General features: G+C 32.4%; 1 pseudogene; it reads left to right on the top strand.

Annotated features, from left to right (window-relative positions):
* Positions 1-1,635: 1,635 nt before the first annotated feature.
* On the top strand, positions 1,636-19,192 carry LOC143633208 (acid beta-fructofuranosidase-like; annotated as a pseudogene).
* The last annotated feature ends 669 nt before the right edge of the window (positions 19,193-19,861 follow it).

Here is a 19,861-nt window from a genome sequence, read left to right on the forward strand (position 1 = left end):
GTTATGCAATGCACTCCACCTGCTCGATCTAATGCTCAAACTGTTTTTCACTTTATATAAGATGAGTTTTGTTTAATTGAAGAATATTCATTTTTTAGTTCATCTTTGGTTTTATCTTTTTTTGCGTCATTTCGGTTTTGATTTTTCCTGGTTTTCATTTTGTTTCAATTTAAGATTTTTTTTTTTTTTTAGTTCGTTTCGGTTAGATTTTTTTCGTTGTTAGTTTTGTTTCAGTTTTGGTTTGTGTTTTTAAGTTTCATTTTGGTTTGGTTTAAGTTTATTTGCTTTTTGTTTCAGTTCGTTTTCATTTTTTTTAGTCTCATTTCAGTTAATTTCACTTTATTCGGTTGTTTAGATTTGATTTGGTTTCGGTTTTTGGTTTCATTTAGGTTTTAGTTTTTTTCTTTTCATTTCGGCTTTTCGTTTAGCTTCCGGTTCGATTTCTGTAGGAATCAAATCATGTTTTTTTCAGTCAGTTCAAGAAGAAAGGGCATTGCATTCCCTCCATGTTTATCTGTGAGCAACACATGTTTTAGTTTGTTTCGTTCAGTTTATCTTCACATACTTGTGCTTGATTTATATCCGAACTTGAATCGATTGATTTGTAAAATATATTGATATGAAAGTAACAAGACGGAATCGATTGAAATCAGTTTTCACAAGTCAATTGGAGGTACTTAACATCTTACTAATGAAGTTATGCAAGAAAAATAATTATTTGATTTATATTTCAAAACATTAGCGCGGTAATATGGTGATTACAAGTGGATCACCCCTGCTTGGTTTGAAGATGAATACTTAACTTCCTTTTTTTTTCGGCTCGGTTTTGTATCAGTTTGGTTTAGTTGTATCCGTTTTTGGTTTCGGTTTGGTTTTGGCTTTTTTTTTTGTTTTTTGTTAAATTTTGGTTTTGATTCTTCCCAGTTTTTGTTTTATTTCGATTTATGATTTTTTTTTTTCAGTTTGTTTCGATAAGATTTTTTTGTTATTGGTTTTGTTTCAGTTTTTGGTTTGTGTTATTAGTTTCAATTTGGTTTGGTTTCAGTTTCTTCGCTTTTGGTTTTGTTTTGGACTTCATTTTTGTAGTCCTATTTTAGTTCGTTTCAGTTTATTGTGTTGTTTAGATTTGTTTCGGTTAGTTTTCAGTTTTTTTTGTTTCGTTTAGGTTTCAGTTTTTGTGGTTTCGGATCGGTTTTTGTTTAGGTTTCGGTTCGATTTCTGTAGGAATCAATGACATATTAGTTTCAATCAATGACAACTTTTGATTTTTAGATTAGGAATAACATTCTGTAATGGATGTCTACATCTTACCCTCCTCAAACCCTACCATAGCTTTGCTATTGGTGGGATATACTGAGTACGTGATGATGATGATGATGATGATGTATTCTGTAATATGATTTTGCATTTTGCTTTTCTGAGTTTTTAACATTTGAGTTTGCCTATTGTTTATGCTCTATTATTTATTATTAGTTTAATTTTACATAATAGTTTTCAGTATCTAATTAATAGATCACTGAACAGTCAAAACAACAAGCTGCAATGTAGATGAGTATCTGTTATTGTTGGTCCATCTCATATTCCAAAAGTGAAGATAATAATGATGTTGAACATTATATATAAGTTTACAAATGGATGGGTATAAGTATTTAATTTGTGATTTTTTATTTATTTTGAATTTTATGGTATTTTCAGGAACGAGTTCGGCTTGCATAAATGCTGAAACGTTAACTCTTGCATATGCAGGTATTCTGATGTGTGATCTTTTTGTTCATGTCGTGTTGGCTATCTTAATACTCTTCTCGGTAAGGGAAAATATGTCAATTAACAAAATCATATGTACCTTTTGTGTTGTGACAATTGTTAACACGCTTTAAATTAACAGATTTGAATTATGTGGAAGATAGTGTTGGCGGCCCCGACGTTACCATGGCTTGTGTCCGAAACTTATCTGTTGAACCCTACAAACTTACAAATTGTAAGAATAAGCACATAAGATTTAGGTAAAACCATTCGTTAATACTACGTTCAAATTTACAAATTGTTCAAATATATCAGCATCTATTCATATATGTGTTTTACTACAATTTCCACCGATGTATTATTAAATTCAACTCTATAAATTGATAGCTTTTCATCTATGGTAATTTTTTCATTCCGATTTATGTAAAATAATATGTTACATTTCTTCATTATATATATATATATATATGCATATCTGTGTGTATGTGTTTAATTGACGATTTTTATATTTCCACCCGTGTAGTACATGGGTTAATAACCTAGTTGTCATATGTGTAAGTAAACATATTTAAGAGGATGAGGTTATGCTAAAAGATCAATGTGTCTAAGAAAGATAAGAAAAAATATTGTGGACCTTTATATTTAGAAAGTATTGATCAAGATTGAAAGTTATTTACATTTATACAATGAAATAACTTAATAATTGGAGAAATGTAATTAACAAATATAAAAACTAAACAATACACACTTAAATATATTATAACTGAATGATAAGTGTATGGGTGTTGGTTGCTTCCTTGTTCTTTTTTTGGTGTTCCTCATTTGTATTTTGGTGTTTCTAGCATCTTACTAGTTTTATATATATATATATATATATATATATATATATATATATATATATATATATATATATATATATAAATAACTTAATATATGTTATGTTGGTTGTTTAAAAAAAAGAGTGATAAATGGATGGAACTTGTTTTATATGTCATTAACGTATGCATAAAAGTTCTCAAAAACCAAAAGTGTTTGTATCGATGTGTGAAAGAAATTTACGTCGAAGAGGTTTTTGTATAGATTGATAAAGAGAAAATAATATTCATATTTTCAGTTTTAGAATAGTTTAAAATTACTCTATAGAATAGTAACTAATTTTTATAAGGGAAAATCCCAAAATAGCCCATCTACAAAATGAGATTCAACTTTGTCCCCGAAACTTAATATTTCCAAAAATGGTCCTCTCTAACTTATCTTTGACCATGTATTAGGAAATCTAACGCGTCTTTGACGACATGTTAGCATAACACGTCGTCAAAGACGTGTTGGATTTCCTAACACATGGTTAAAGACGCCAACACATCGTCAAAGACGCGTTAAATTTCCTAACATATGGTTAAAGATTTATTCCTCCAAACACGTAGTCAAAGATATGTTAGCATCAAACGCGTAGTCGAAGATATGTTAGCTTTTTTGTTTGTTTTTTTAATATTATATTTTTATAACTAGTTTTACTTATATTTGTTTTTTTTTACTTTTAAAATATAAAAATTTTATATTATTTCGAATATACCGACAAGAAATGTTTACTTTTATCTACGGACCGACATAAATTTTATTTAAAACCGAGCGGGGTCAAATTTTATTGAATATTTCGATATTAATTTGGCACGACTCGAGTTTGAGTTAGTTTATATCAGTCAGTAGGTAAAAGTAAGCATGTCTCGTCGGCATATTCGAAATAATATAAAACTTTTATATATTAAAAGTTATAAAAGAAAAACAAATATAAGTTAAACTAGTTATAAAAATATAATATTAAAAAAAACAAACAAAAAAGCTATATCTTCGACTACGCGTTTGATGCTAACATATCTTTGACTACGTGTTTGGAGGCCTAACTCATCTTTAACCATGTATTAGGAAATCTAACGCGTCTTTGACAACGTTTTAGCGTCTTTAACCATGTGTTAGGAAATTCAACGCGTCTTTGACGACGTGTTATCCTAACATGTCGTCAAAGACGTGTTAGATCTTCTAATACATGGTCAAAGATGAGTTATAGAAGGCCATTTTTGAAAATATTAAGTTTAGAGGACAAAGTTGGAATCTCATTTTGTAGATGGGCTATTTTGGGGATTTTCCCTTTTTATAATTGTTCCATTCAGGTCACTTATAAAACAATTTGTTCCAATCAGGTTATTAAACTTTTAAAATTGTTCCAATCATAAATATTTGACCTGAAATCAGGTTATCAAAGTTTACATATATTATATATTAAAGATATTATATATATATATATATAGAGAGAGAGAGAGAGAGAGAAAGAGGAGGGATAATTTGAGAACCTTGTTGGGTTTTAAAAACTTCATTCTTGACCACACATTTAATTAAATAGATTAGATTATATGGTAGAGATTAAATGTGATCAAAAAATTAAAGTAGGAGAGAGAATAAAGATGTACAGTGATTACACTAATTTAAACGTTCGTTACACCTATGTAAAAAGTCGACTCGGTGCATAAAAAATTTTGTAATTTTTTTACGTATATGTAACCTACATATATTACGTATGTGTAAAGAAAATTCAAAAAAATTGTTACACGCACACACACACACGTATATATATATATATGATGGTTTAGGCGAGAAATGATATTACTGCAAGAAATGAATATGGGCTACTAGTTTTATTTTATGTATTAAATGCTTAAAAATAAACGAAGAAAGTATAAATGCATTCTCTTTATTCAATTAATATAACTAATAAACCATAATAGTTATATATTCAATTGATATAATTAATCAAATTATTATAATTGAAAAATATTAAAAATTCGTTTATTTTTATAACTTTTTTTTTCTCTCTTGAATTTTATCCTGCACAAGTGTAATTTATTCATACATTAAAATTTCTTTCTATCCAAAACCAATTTCTTCAAACTCAATATATAAATATCCATCAACACGTAGTTACATTGTGATGAATAGTACAAAAAATATCATACACGTGTTTGCATTAAATATCAACAAAAATATATACAACCTACACAAAAACATATAACCTACACTTGTTCTAAGAATAAGAAAACATACAACCTACAGACGAAAAGCATATAACCTATACATAAAATTCAGCATCAATAAAATACACACGCACACGAAAATGTATAATTCGCACACGAAAACGTATAATCTACACAGGAAAAACATATAACTTACACACGAAATTTTTATCCTACACAAATACATTTATTCATACATTAAAATTTCTTTCTATCCAAAACCAATTTCTTCCAACTCAATATATGAATATCCATCAACACGTAGTTAAATTGTGATGAATAATACAAAAAACTATCTTACACATGTTTGAATTAAATATAAAAAAAATATACAACCTACACAAAAACATATAACCTACACTTGTTCTAAGAATAAGAAAACATATAGCCTACACACGAAAAACATATAACCTACACCAGGGTTGCAAAAATCGCTAGGCGGACCCTAGGCGGTCGAATGGGGAGTTGGGAGTACTCGGCCCCTTAGTTGGAGAGTACTCGGGGATGGCTCACCAAGAACTCGGCCTAAGCGTGGATTACTCGTTGAGTACTAGGTGCCTAGGTGCGATTTTTACAACCATGATCTACACACACATAGGATATGTGAATCTTTGTGTATTTATATAACTGTTGATGTCGAATTACATATGTAAATTGTATGTTGAATGTTTTTATTGCTTAAAACAAGTGTAGGGTTATATACTTTTATGTATGTTATATATTTATTGTTTATATTTAATGGATACATTTGTATGATATTTTATTATTATTATTTATCATAATAATTTTTCTAGGTATATCAACTGAAAAAAAAATATTATGTTTTGATATTTATTGTTAAAAATTATGCATAAATATAAATGCTAATAAATCGAGTGGAAAGAAATTGTTTTTTAATATAAATAAATAGTATTGTATGAATAAATTGTATTTTTGTTGGATAAAATGAAGAGGAGATAAATAAATCATAAAACTAAATTAGTGTGTTTATTTTTTTTAATTATTATAGTTAAACTAGTTAGGCAGATTAATTATAGAGAGATTTATTATGGTTTTATTAGTTGTACTAATTAAAGAAATCGAGAACATTTATTGTTGCATTTGCATCTTTTTCATAAATTTTAAACATTTAAAACCTAAAATAAAAGTGGTGGTTCATATTCATTTGCCTAAAATTAAACAATTTTCCAAACATAAATTCTACATAATGTTAGAATTTCAAAACTAAACAAACTTCTACATAACTCCAAATGCCATTGTTCACGTGATCCCATTTATCAATTACTCGTTGGTTTGCCAGTTCATTAAAGTCATGAGCAACATCACGCAAAGCCAAGAGATCCACCGGTTCAACAAAATGTCTCATCCCCCGGCAAAATATTCACAAATCATATACAGATGCATTCTAAATAAGTGTAGAGACTTTAATATAGCAAAATCTTATTGATGGAGGTTTTTGTGTTTTATTTTTCTTTTCGTCACATGTTTGGGACTTTATTTGCCAAAATTTTATTGAGAAACTTTTCTTGAAAAATAAGAAAAATGTTGGGTTTTATGATCTTAACCTTATATATATATATATATATATATATATATATATATATTCTAGAAGTCTAGTTAACATTGTAATGAGACGCACTTTAAAACACACAATCTAGTCCTATTGGTTACATGCCTGCGTATGAAGTCAAGGAGGTGCAACACTTTTCAAGCTTCCAGTCTGCAAGTATATATATAGGGTATTGTTAACGTATAATAATCGTTTAACGTACATTATATACGCGAAATTTAATGGACACATTTGTATGATATTCTATTGTTATTATTTATCATAATAATTTTTCTATGTATATCAACTGAAAAAAAATATCATGTTTTGATATTTATTGTTAGAAATTATGCATAAATATAAATGCTAATTAATTGAGTGGAAAGAAATTATTTTTTAATGTAAATAAATAGTATTATATGAATAAATTGTATTTTTGTTGGATAAAATGAAGAGGGGATAAATAAATTATAAAACTAAATTAGTGTTTTTTATTTTTTTTAATTATTATAGTTAAATTAGTTAGGCATATTAATTATAGAGAGATTTATTATGGTTTTATTAGTCGTACTAATTGAAGAAAGGGAGAAAATTTATTGTTGCATTTACATCTTTTACATAAATTTTAAACATTTAAAGCCTAAAATAAAAGTAGTGGTTCATATTCATTTCTCGCAGTAATATCATTTCTCGCTTAAACTTAAACCTATATATTTAAATATAACCAGGCCAATACCACCACTATACTCTGGAGCTCAATCTTAACCACCGGACATTACCATCACTCAACCAGGCCGCCACCATCGACCAACTCAACACCATCGCACTTTTCAACATTTGCCTAAAATTAAACAATTTTCCAAACATAAATTCTACATAATGTTACAATTTCAAAACTAAACAAACTTCTACATAACTCAAAATGCTATCGTTCACGTGATCCCATTTATCAATTACTCGTTGGCTTGCCAGTTCATTAAAGTTACGAGCAACATCACGCAAAGCCAAGAGATCCACCGGTTCAACAAAATGTCTCACCCCCTAATGAGACGCACTTTAAAACACAAAATCCAGTCCTATTGGTTACATGCCTGCGTATGAAGTCAAGGAGGTGCAACACTATTTAGGCTTACAGTCTGCAAGTATATATATAGGGGATTGTTAACGTACAATAATAGCTTAACGTACATTACGTACGCGAAATACGTTCAAGGTTAAAAACACTAAAACGTTCAAGCCAAAATCCCAACCCTAAAACGTTCAAGATTATAAGTTTAAACGTTCAGGCAAAAAACTTAAACGTTCAAGGTTAAAAGTTTAAACGTTCAGTCAAAAACTTAAACGTTCAGGAAAAAAAACTGTAAACATTCAAGCCAAAATCTTAAACGTTCAAGGTTAAAAACCATCACTCAAAACTCAAAACTGATCGATTAAAGTTTCAAATTGATGATTAATTGGATCAGTTTCAAGGTTAATTGATCAGTTAGGTTCACACAATTATTAAAGGTGGCTATTTCTCTGAGCTCGTCAATAGTGTCTAGATCTTCAGAAAGGCTTTGGTTGTTGGACTCAGTATCTTGGATACTGGTTCTTGCTGTAGGGATCACCATGTAACATCTTGGATTTTTCAAACTCGTATTCGTTTAACCCGACCCGAGAACGTAATTTGGATCTTCCGAACTATTTAAAACTTGTATTTATTGGTATTTAACTTGGTTTAACTTATTTTATAATTTCATAACTTTCAATTATGCCAAATAGCCCTTAGAAACCTTTAAAATTGCTTAAAACGGCTAAAAATCGCATTTTCGGGAACTACAGGGACTAGTTTTGTCAATTCATTCCTATTTTCGATTAAATTAACGAAACTTAAACTTCAAGAAATGTTATAGCTGGTCCAATTTCATTTTATTGGTGTCCAAGCCAAATTTTGTTAGTTATTATACTAGATTTTCTCATTAAATAGCTTATTTTGTTTCCTAATTTGTTTTTAGCATCCAAATCCCTTATTTCTGGCATAAATTGAGTAAATTAAGGTCCACGAAAATGATTATAACCAAAATACAAGTCCATACTCTTAGATTACTGATCAAGAATGAATTTTCAATGATATTATATCGGTTTTCTCATTAAAACCGTATTTTGTTACTTACACGAGTAAATCTTCCAAATATGGTTCGTTTTTGTAATCTCTATATAAACACATCATAATTATTCTACCAAAAACTTCCTCATACCCTAATATACTAACCCTAGCCGTCACCTACCTCGGTTCATCATCAAATCCTTCGGTTTTTGCATTATTGTTTAAGATACACGCTTATTCGGTTGACTTTGCTTATGCACCGACCTTTGACTCATTGTTTCTGTTGATTCTTTCACTATCCGGGTAAGTTGTAAACATAGAAATCATTCATATATATTCCCTAGTCAATAAACTTCTATCAATTTTGGTGGTTGAAGGGTGTTGACTGGTCAAATCGTTTAAAACTCGTTAAAAGACAAAATAGTCAACTAGTTTGACTTAACGTTTTCTCATACTTCTGGTCGGATTCAACATTCGGTCCAGAATACTTTTATTCTCGTAACGAAATTTTAAGGCTACTGACCAAATCCCGACTTCTGACTCGCTGTTCAGATTCTGGTCAGTACCAGCTCGCGTAAATCTTAAAACAAGCATAACTTGAGTTCTAAACGTCTGTTTGGATTGATTCTAGCGGCCACGAGTTCTTTTTTAATTTTCTTATCATATCTCATAGATTCATATTCTGATCATTTATAACATTTGACCTGTAGTGGATGACTCGCTTATTCCATAGCTCGTTTAATCGCATTTATTAATCACTTATCGTTGATCTAAGGTGAGTTTGATCATTCCCCTTTTTATACACTATTTTCAAATGTTTTGGGGACATATACGTATTTATTCATATTTTCTATCCTATATATATACACAAACTCGCAAACATAATCATTGTGTGAATATCAGTTGAATGCTATTTGCTAATTGCTACATGTTTAATTGTTTACTTGACAACATTTGGAGAGGTCCAACATATCCCCTTTGTATAGGTTTCTCATTAGTATGATCATACGACCGTCTTAGTAACCGGAGCCCGATTCGCTTGGCGAAGGTAAACCGACAATTTTAGTCATTGTAATCAATGCCCGATTCCCTTGGCAACGATTCATTGGCACACTAGTGCAACTTGATTTTGGTTTGTTAAGGTTTGATTGATTATTACCACATAGATTGGTTTGCGCACTTAACACTTATCATTTATCTATTATATATATTATTATTGTTGTGTCAAAATTGGTGATCACCTCACTCAACATGTGTTGTTGACAAACTCTGTTTTCTACGCATATGCAGGTGGCTTGAGTTGAAGTTTGGACACTTAGAAAGACCTTAGGGTTTTATTGAAGACAAACATGAATTTAAATTGTTGTATATATTTGTCTGAATTGTTTTGTTGTATTTGAGTATTGTGTGCACATTTGAAATAAAATAATTAAATAGATATTGTCACCTTTATATTATGATAGTATCTTCGAGCTGTGAGCAATCGGATCACGCCCCGGCATTTCCGCCTTAGGTTGGGGTGTGACACACATCTTTGTAGGGATAACAGCTTTGGCCCCAAACACCAAGGAGAAAGGTGTTTGACCCGTTGCATTTTTTTAAGTAGTCCTATCAACCCAAAGTACGAACGACAACTCTTCAGCCCATTTTCCTTTCTTGGACCCCAACTTTTTCTTCAAATGAGTCCGGGTACTTAAAAGAAAAAAACCAGTTTTGGTTAGGGTTAAAATGGGTCAAAATGGGTTATAAGCAAAATAAGTTCGGGTCATTTAAAAAGGATTATTAGCTTCGGTTCGAGTTAAAACGGGTATAAGTTATACTTATTCATTCAATTTCCAACGTCTTTTATTGCAACAATTGTTGCATGTTCAGTTACTTTCAAAGAAAGTTTGATCACAATTATTCATGTTCAAAATGCACGTGTTTCCTACTTTCAAAGAAATTTGGATTTTTTTATCTTAAAGAATATTAGTTAACCCACTGGTAATTTCAGCTTGGGCTTGACCTTTTCATCGATGCAATTAATAGTTGGGTGTAACATGGGTCGCGCTCGGCGAGTCCAATTCATGACAAACTCGAAAACCTAAAACGAGTCCTAACAAGACCTGAACGCGAACTTACCCTTACCTATCCTTATCCACGCTTAAAAGTTAAACCAGTGTTATGAAATAGTTATAATGAACATAACCCATACCGACCGAATTAATAATTTACTTTCAAAAATACATACCTGTCGCGGAACGCGGGCTCACTTGCTAGTAATAATAAATTAACTATTAATTTTGTTAAATTCATTACTATTAAAAATAAATAATGTTAACTTAATATAGTATGTGCAACAATAATATATGTAAAAAGAAATAAGATTGAATTGAATAATTTTGTTAAATTTATGTCTATTAAAGTAACATTCACAAATTAATAATTAGCATTATCATTTACAAAGATCTTGTATAATAATAATAATAATAATAATAATAACTATTAGCTTTATATTAAGATAAAATGGCTATTAATATAACTTACACAAATTATTATTATTATTATTATTATTATTATTATTATTATTATTATAATTTAGAACTTTGGTGCCACAAAATTGGTTTTCTTTGTTTTTGTGTATGTAATAATGGTTTTGATAGTTAGCACATGCATTGGTGTTGGCAGGATGTCTTTGTTGTTTGGGGAAACTGTTGGTTTCGGCTAGTAACCCGGGTTCGAATCCCTGATAGCGCAAATTATGGTTTTATTTTTTTAATTGTGTTATTTATGTTTTTGTGTATGGTAGAATGGTTTGTCCTTCAACATTAATTTTGACGTGGACCAGATAGTTTTGTTGTTAAGTGAAACCGACCGAATTTGCGTACAATCACCGCATTTTGTTTTAGTATCGGTACAATAAAGAAAGCTGACCGGATATTAATTTTGTTTTTGTTTTTGTTTTTTTAGTTCCGGTATTGTAACGAACGTGACGGAGAATGACCAAATTTGTGTAGATTCATCGCCTCAATGCTCGGGTTTTACCAAAGCCCGAGCTTTACTGACCGACGCTACCCCATTGGTCCACCTCAGTTTTTAAATTGCTTTTCTTTTAGTTTTTGTTTAGTTCCGATGTCATAACGCACATTACCAAAACTAACCGAATTCGTGTCGACTTACCGCCTCAAAGCCGGGACCTACAATGTTCGGGTTTTACCAACACCCGAGTTTTAACAACCTGCTCGGCGCAACACGCCGGGTAAAACACTAGTTATATATATTATGAAACTTTGGTGTCGCAAGACCCTATTAGGCCACCTTGCGGCACCTTAACGGGGAAAAGATTTTGTGTTTTTTTATTTTTTGTTTTGATTTTTTTGTTATTGTTTTGTTTTAGTTTCAGTACCGTAACAAAAACCAACCGAATGTCGATTTTCTTTGTTTTAGTTTCGGTACGGTAAAGAACGTGAGGGAAACCGCCCGAATTTACATAGACTGATCGCCTTAACGCCCGGGATCAACAACGGCTGGGTTTTACCAACGCTTGGGTTTTAATGACCAACGTTGTCTCATTGGTCTACCTTAAATTTTATAACTTTTGTTTTTATTTTTGGTTTTTATATCGACACAAAAACACGCGTAATCAAAACTGACTGAATTCGCATTGACGTACCACCTCAATGATTAGATTTTACCACCGCCCGATTTCTGCCAACCTATCCCGCTGCAACACGCCGGGTAGAAAACTAGTTAATAATAAGAATAATAGTTTACGTCAAAAGATATGTTATGAAAACAATGGAAAAAACTTAACCAACCCAGAATTTCGAATAAACAAAAGGTTTTATTTATTTAAGAATATTTAATTTATTAATTAATTATGCTATGGACTAATGGATCTAGGAAAGGCTTATGGGCCTAATGGAAGTCCACTAGTATGAGATAAACATTTTTAACCAACAAATACGTCTCAAGTAGCGCTGTTCACGAGCCGAGCCGAACCGAGCGAAGGGTTGCTCGTTGCTTGGCTCTTTTACAACCGAACCGAACCGAGCGGCTAAAATTCGAACCGAGCGAAAACCGAAACGAGCCAAAATCAAATCGAGCATTTTTCGATCGAACATCGAGCGATTTCGAACATTATTTATTTATTTTTCACTTTAAAAAATTCAATAAGAAACAAATTTAAATGTTGTAAATAATATATTTTATAAATAAATTAGTAATTTTTAGACAAACATGTAATATATTGTAAATTTTTATTATAAATAAGTTTAGAGTGAGATATAATTATCATGTAAACAAACTTTTAGTTTTCTAAAAACTTGAATTGAACAAATAAAACTATAAAATTAATGGAATATTAAAAATTTTAAGGGGTAAAAATAATTGTAAGCTTATATTTATGTGTTTTGTCTATATATTTATATATTTGTTCATATATAATTATATATAAAATAAATAAAAAATATTCGAGCCGAGCCGAACCGAGCATACCCTTGCTCGTTGCTTGGCTCGTTTACAAACCGAACCGAGCAGAGCGGCTCGTTTTCAATCGAGCGAAAAAACGAGCGAGCATTTTCCGAGCAATTTTCGAGCGAGCGGCGAGCGAGTTCGAGCGTCGAGCGGTTTGGACGGCCCTAGTCTCAAGAATAGAGACTCTCTACATTCATCACCATTAAGGATGAGATCGTACCATACCGATATCAAAAATCATAAGTTTTTAGTAACGAAATATTCAGCTCGATACCAATATTCCATGCAAAATTCAGGAAATACCGGTATCGTAATAAAATGCTGGGGCGATTCTCAAAACTTGGTATCAACGATACCAAATCGGTACCGAATTCGGTATCGATACCGGTACCGATACCAGTACCAAATTTATTCATCCCTAATCACCACCACTTGGATCCTATACCAAACTCAAGATCCAAGCATCCAATCCATAGATCTCACGAAATGAAGATAACGATGCAACATTCATATTTTTGGAAGAAATAGAAATAAAGATTTATTATTTAATTCTTGGTTAACTATTTATTTATATAAGTTAAATAACTAATTAATTGGGGCTTTAATAAACACATGATATGAGAGACCGTCATAAAGCATTTCTTTAGTTGATTTTATCTCGTTTAATTGGTCAAAGTTTAGATTTTAAACTCTAATAACCCTTTGAATTACTTATCACATATAAATACGCATGTTATACATTATGTTATATTAGGGTGAGCAGAAACCAAATTTATCGAACCAAAACTTAATTAACCGAATTGGTTTCCCATTTTTAAAAACCGAAAAAAACCCAGACGAACCAATTGATGATGATAAAGATTGTGAAGATGATGAAGACTGTTACTAAACTTTGAAGATGAACAAGATGATTAATGAAGATTAGGATTAAACTTTCAGTGTTTTTTGATTAAGAACTTTGTTGAATTTTAAACTCTATTACTCTAGCAACTTTGTATTCGTATGGTTTCACGTAACACGCGTCTATTTTTGTTTTTTATATTCAATATATTTGTAGTACTCTAATACGTTCTTACAAGCTTAAAATCATCATCTTCATTTTAAATTTTTTTTGCTATGTCTACACATAATTGGGAAAAAAAACCCGACTATAACCGAACCAAAACCGAAAATAACCAAAAACCAAAAAACCAAAACTGCACGGTTTGTATATTCAAAAAACCGATGACTTCAGTTTCGCCTAAAAACCGAACCGAACCGAACCGTGCTCGGCCCTGTGTTATATTATATCATGTCAAGTCATATCCCATATTGTCGTGTTTTGTATTACATGACATTACATCATCATCATAATAATAATAATATATTATTATTATTATTATTATTTATTTATTTATAAATAACAATTTCACACACTTTCTAATTTACTCATAAAATCTACATCATCACTGGCTTACAATGTGATTAAAACCCATGATCTCTTGGGAATGAGACACCGAACAACACATTTGGATACTATTAGTTAAAAGCCCTTTGGTATTAATATGCTTATATTAGTAATATTGAAAGTACTCTAATGATATTATCTGATATATATAAAAGAGAGTGTTGGTGTCGCACTTCATTCTATTGGACCAAGTGGCGATAGCTTATTGGGTCATGCCATTTTGATTAATTTTTTGTTTTGTTTTCCGAAACCGTAACAAAAAATGATAAAATTCGTATCGACTCACCGTCTCAACACTCGGGACCAACAATGCTTGCGTTTTATCAACGTCCGACTTTCACCAAACGAATAAATATCGTTTTAAATAATTTAAAATTTTATATTTTAATCTTTTTATATGTTAATTTGACTGAATTCTTGTCGACTCACAGCCTCAACACCCGGGACCAACAACGCTTGAGTTCACCAACGCCCGAGGTTTACCAAATAAATACACATCGTTTTAAATACTTTATTTCTTTTATATTTTAATCTTTTTATATGTTAATTTGACGAGCTTATTTTTTAGGTTCTAACGCACGAGTTTTACCAATGTTATTTATGGCATACCGAACGTAACTGATACTGGCTGAATTTGTATCGACTCACCGTCGTAATGCTAGATTTTACCAGCGTTTGGGCTTTGCCAATGCCCGGGTTTTACCGACCGAATAAACAACGGTTTAAATATCCAAAATTTATTTTTCAGGTTTATTTCGGTATTGTAATGAATGTTCACTTCTACAATGCCACGGGTACATCAACTAATCCCAACTGCCTGGCGCAGCGCGCCGGATAAAATTCTAGTTATTAATATATTTAACAATCCTCGCTTCAAACCATTGACTAGAGAAATTAATAAGGGGATTTTCTACCATTTGTTGAAAGATATTTCCTACCATAAGATGGTTGGTAGGGAATACGTTTAACACATATGATAAATAAATATGGATTAAGTAAACAAATTTAAAGCTAACCTATAATTTTATTCCCTTCATTTTAAAGTATTGGGGTTACACTAACATAACCAGTGACAATAACAGTGTGTTGCATCCGAGCATTTTCCCCATGTAAATTCATACACAACTTCTCACACACTCCATTATCACAATCTGAGACGGACAAAGGAATTACCGGATCACATATGGGGATATTTATCTTCATCTCGTTCTCACCGTCTACATTAATTATCTTAGTACTTGACCACGAATAACATCATTCTGAAATTCATATATGTTAACAAAAATGAACTTATAATAGAATTAAAAAATGCAATTAATCTACAAAAACTTTTGAACAAACATGTATTCACCTGTTTGTGCCGCTACAATGATAAGTAGTAAAACGGCAATAACCATGCTAATAATAAGCGTCATTGCTTTTGTTTATATTGTTGCTTTATGTATAGGACGATTTGGAGTTATACATTAAATAACAACTAGGATTTAGGACCCGCGCTTCATGACGGGATCAATAAACGAAAAAACATACATAAAGGCGTTAAATCATGAACGTGTTGTGAGTCGACGAGAAATCAACCTGTATTGGGTTACGACATCGGAAGTAAACCAAAGAAATAAACCCTTGATACAAAAAATTATAACGTGTAGAACAAAAAAACGGCATGCTATAGTTGTGAACCGACGCAAATTCGTTGTTGGCGGTACCAACACAGATTTGTAAACATGAATTCGTTAGCCAAAGAAACATATTTTAAAGATGCGGCATTAAACTTCAAAACACGGATATAAAACATGTGATGATGGGATAGTTTTAAATATGAAAAAGTTTCGGTCATTGTAAACATCAACTATAACAAATATTAAAGCAAAGTTTAAAAAAATCATTTAACCGACAAATAATATAGTTTTTTAAATACTACATTAGTTAAAACATTAAGTAAAACAAAGAAAACAATACTTACCATATGATAATGTAAAAAGAGAGTTGTTAATCTTATATTTGTAGTATAGTATTTGTTGCTTAACAATAAAATAATAGATAATTGAATAGTGTTTTTGTGAGAGAGAGAGAGAAAATCCTCTTTTTAATATATATACACCAATTAGTTATATATACGGACAGTCGGTGCTTAAATTACAATTTTGGTTCATATCTATGAGAAATTATGTATTTGGACCAACAATTTACATATGGGTAGAAAATAGTTACTTTAATGGACAGATGCTAAAGCTTTTGACGTTAAGATGATGCGTACTGACTGACTAAATGACATTAAAAAAAAAAATACTAAACCAACTGTATTAACTATTATATTATTTAAATTGAGTTTTAAAACTTTTTACACTTAAATAAAGTTTTATCATACTTCATACATATAATCACATCCAAACAAATCACAACCAGTCTTACCTTGCACATCATAACACATTCACACATTCTTAAACACGTATTCTCCATGAAGCACATGCATAGCAAACAGACTATTCCTATGCTCATGGTTGTAAACACATACAAGGTTCAAGGTTCGAAGGCCTTCCCTATTTTCAGTTCATTCTCTATCTTGCACACGGCACGTACAAGGCACACAAACCTCCCCTATATCATTACGTGCACATGTATGGTACATACAAGGCGCACATACCTTCCTATGCCAATACCTACTTATGAAACGTACAAGGCACACATACCTTCCCTATATAATTTCTTTTCCTATCACAGGCACGATACATCCAAGGCACACCGACCTTCCTTATACCGCCACTTAAATAATGGCGTACAAGGCTCACATAGCTTCCCTAAGCCAACACATAATTCAATAGGTTATAAATCACGTATAAGGCTCACAAACCTCCCGTATGTTCACAGCCTATCCTACACATAATCCTATAGGTAATGAGTAACGTACAAGGCTCACAGACCTTCCCTATGTTCATAGCCTGCATTACACATACTCGCTCTTAGCATCTAGGCACGTTACTTAGTCCCATTCTCATAATCTGCACAAGCGTTACTGTAATCTTTATATCATACTTTACCATTCTCATAATCTATGCAAGCACTACTGTAATCTTTATATACCGCTCTCTTTATAAGAAGTTATATGGAACATATAGGGACATGTAAATCTTTAGGCGAAAAGAGGGAATGGCTGATGTTTTGAAGTGCTGATGCTATCATGCAAGTTCTCCTTGCAATATTCATCATTTACTTGCTAGTTTTGTACGTTGTCTTGTTTAGACAAGTCAAGCAATTATGAGGTACTAACACAAATTGTTGAGGGGCCATTATAAATGGGTATTGCCCGCCATACCCAACCTGGACTTGGTTAATGATGTTTTCAAACCAACCCTATTGTAATATAACCGGGACTGATTGGTTCGTTTCTTGCAAATCTTACCCGGTTTATGCTGTCTCGTAATTATAATCAAAGCTGCAAACTTAAATTAGTGCATGCAAATCCATCTTTTGAAAGATGTTGCATTCTTTTCAACTTTCATCAACAAAACAAAGATTAATGTGCAAAACAAACAAAAACATTAAACACAAAACAAAATTAGATATCATTACAAGTTCCCATCACAAAAAGGTTACAAACATCAACAGTGTACAAACAAGTGTTAGCCTAGAAAAACCAGGAATTGATAAAAACTATAAAAAACAACCTCATAAAGGTTGTCATGGGCAGACATGCATAATAACATCTAACCATGCCCAAATCCCAAAACCAAAACTAGACCAACATACAAACATCATCACAGACACGAGTCCACGACCACCCGACAGTAACAGACAGCTAACAATCATGACTAGGACCCTTTGCTAAAGGTTGTCTTCAAAAACCAGAACCAAGCATCAGAATTCTCATATGGCTGACAAGAATAAAAGACCAATTTTTTTGCAACAGTTGAAATGCCTGAACCAAAATTTGTCTCTTAACAAAACCTTGATCTGATTAATTGACTTTGACTTGCATGAACCAATTCACATTTGCCTGCAAACATGCTTTTAACTTACAAGACTTGTCCCATTAACTTGTTTCTGCATTGACACTGAGGATGATGATTTTAACTTACAAGACTTGGCCCATTAACTTGTTTTTGCATCAAATTCTGATTCTTGCTTTGACTTTGTAGACCAATAAGTTGACTTTGATGATTTCTATCTATTCTAAGCATTGACCAAATCATTGAATGTGATGCAGGCCCAATGTATTACAAGGGATGGTACCACCTGTTCTACCAGTATAATCCGTTTTCACCCCTTTGGGGCAACATGACATGGGGACACTCGGTATCAAGGAATCTCATCAAATGGTATCTTCTCCCTTTCGTCATGGTGCCGGACCACTGGTACGACATTGAAGGTGTCTTTACCGGTTCAGCTACCATCCTCCCAAATGGTGAAGTAGTCATGCTCTACACTGGTAGCGCGTATGATCTTTCGCAGCTACAGTGCATAGCATATGCGGGCAACTCGTCTGATCCATTACTTGCTGATTGGGTAAAATATCAAGGAAACCCAGTCTTATTCCCACCTCCAGGTGTGGGGCCCAGAGACTTCCAGGACCCATCAACACTATGGATGGGGCCCGATGGTGAATGTTGGTTGGGACAAAGAAAAACAAGGCAGATGGTTGTGCGTTGGTCTACCGTACCACAAATTTCACATACTTTGAACTGAAAAATGAAGTGATGCACGAGGTCCCTCATACAGGTATGTGGGAGTGTGTAGATTTGTACCATGTATCTACCACACACACAAATGGGTTAGACATGTCCGTCAATAATGGGCCAAATGTAAAATACGCGCTGAAAGAAAGTGGGGATGATAATAAGCATGACTAGTATTCAATTGGACATCTCAATCGGTTGAATGATATATGGTACTCTTGTTATCATTCAACCGATTGAGATGTCCAATTGAATACCAATCATGCTTGTTATCATCCCCACTTTTTTTCAGCACATATTTTACATTTGGCCCATCATCGACGGGAATGTCCAACCCATTTGTGTGTGTGGTGGATACATGGTACAAATCTACACACTCCCATATGGTATGAGGGACCGCGTGCAGCACTTCATCTTTCAGCTCAAATTATGTGAAATCTGTGGTGTGGTGGACTAACGCACAACCAACTGTCTCGTTTTTCTTTGACCCCATCAACAGTCGGCATTCACCATCAGGCCCCATCCATAGTGTTGATGGGTCCCGGAAGTCTCTGTGCCCCGCATCTAGGTTGGGAATAAGACTAGGTTTCCTTGGTATTTTACCAAATCAACAAGTAATGGATCGGACGAGTTGCCCACACAAGTTATGCATTGTAGCTGTGAAAGATCATACGCGCTACCAGTGTAGAGCATGACTATTTCACCATTTGGGAGGATCGTCGCTGAACCAGTAAAGACACCTTCGATGTCGTACCAGTGGTCTGGTACCATGGCGAAAGGGAGATGATACCACTTGATCAGATTTCTTGATGAGTTGAATTAGGATTGTACTGATAGAAGAGA

Source organism: Bidens hawaiensis, unplaced genomic scaffold (genome assembly GCF_021521415.1).
Source record: "Bidens hawaiensis isolate Kalapana, Puna unplaced genomic scaffold, B.hawaiensis_p1.1 tig00006634_1, whole genome shotgun sequence".
Lineage (NCBI taxonomy): Eukaryota > Viridiplantae > Streptophyta > Magnoliopsida > Asterales > Asteraceae > Bidens > Bidens hawaiensis.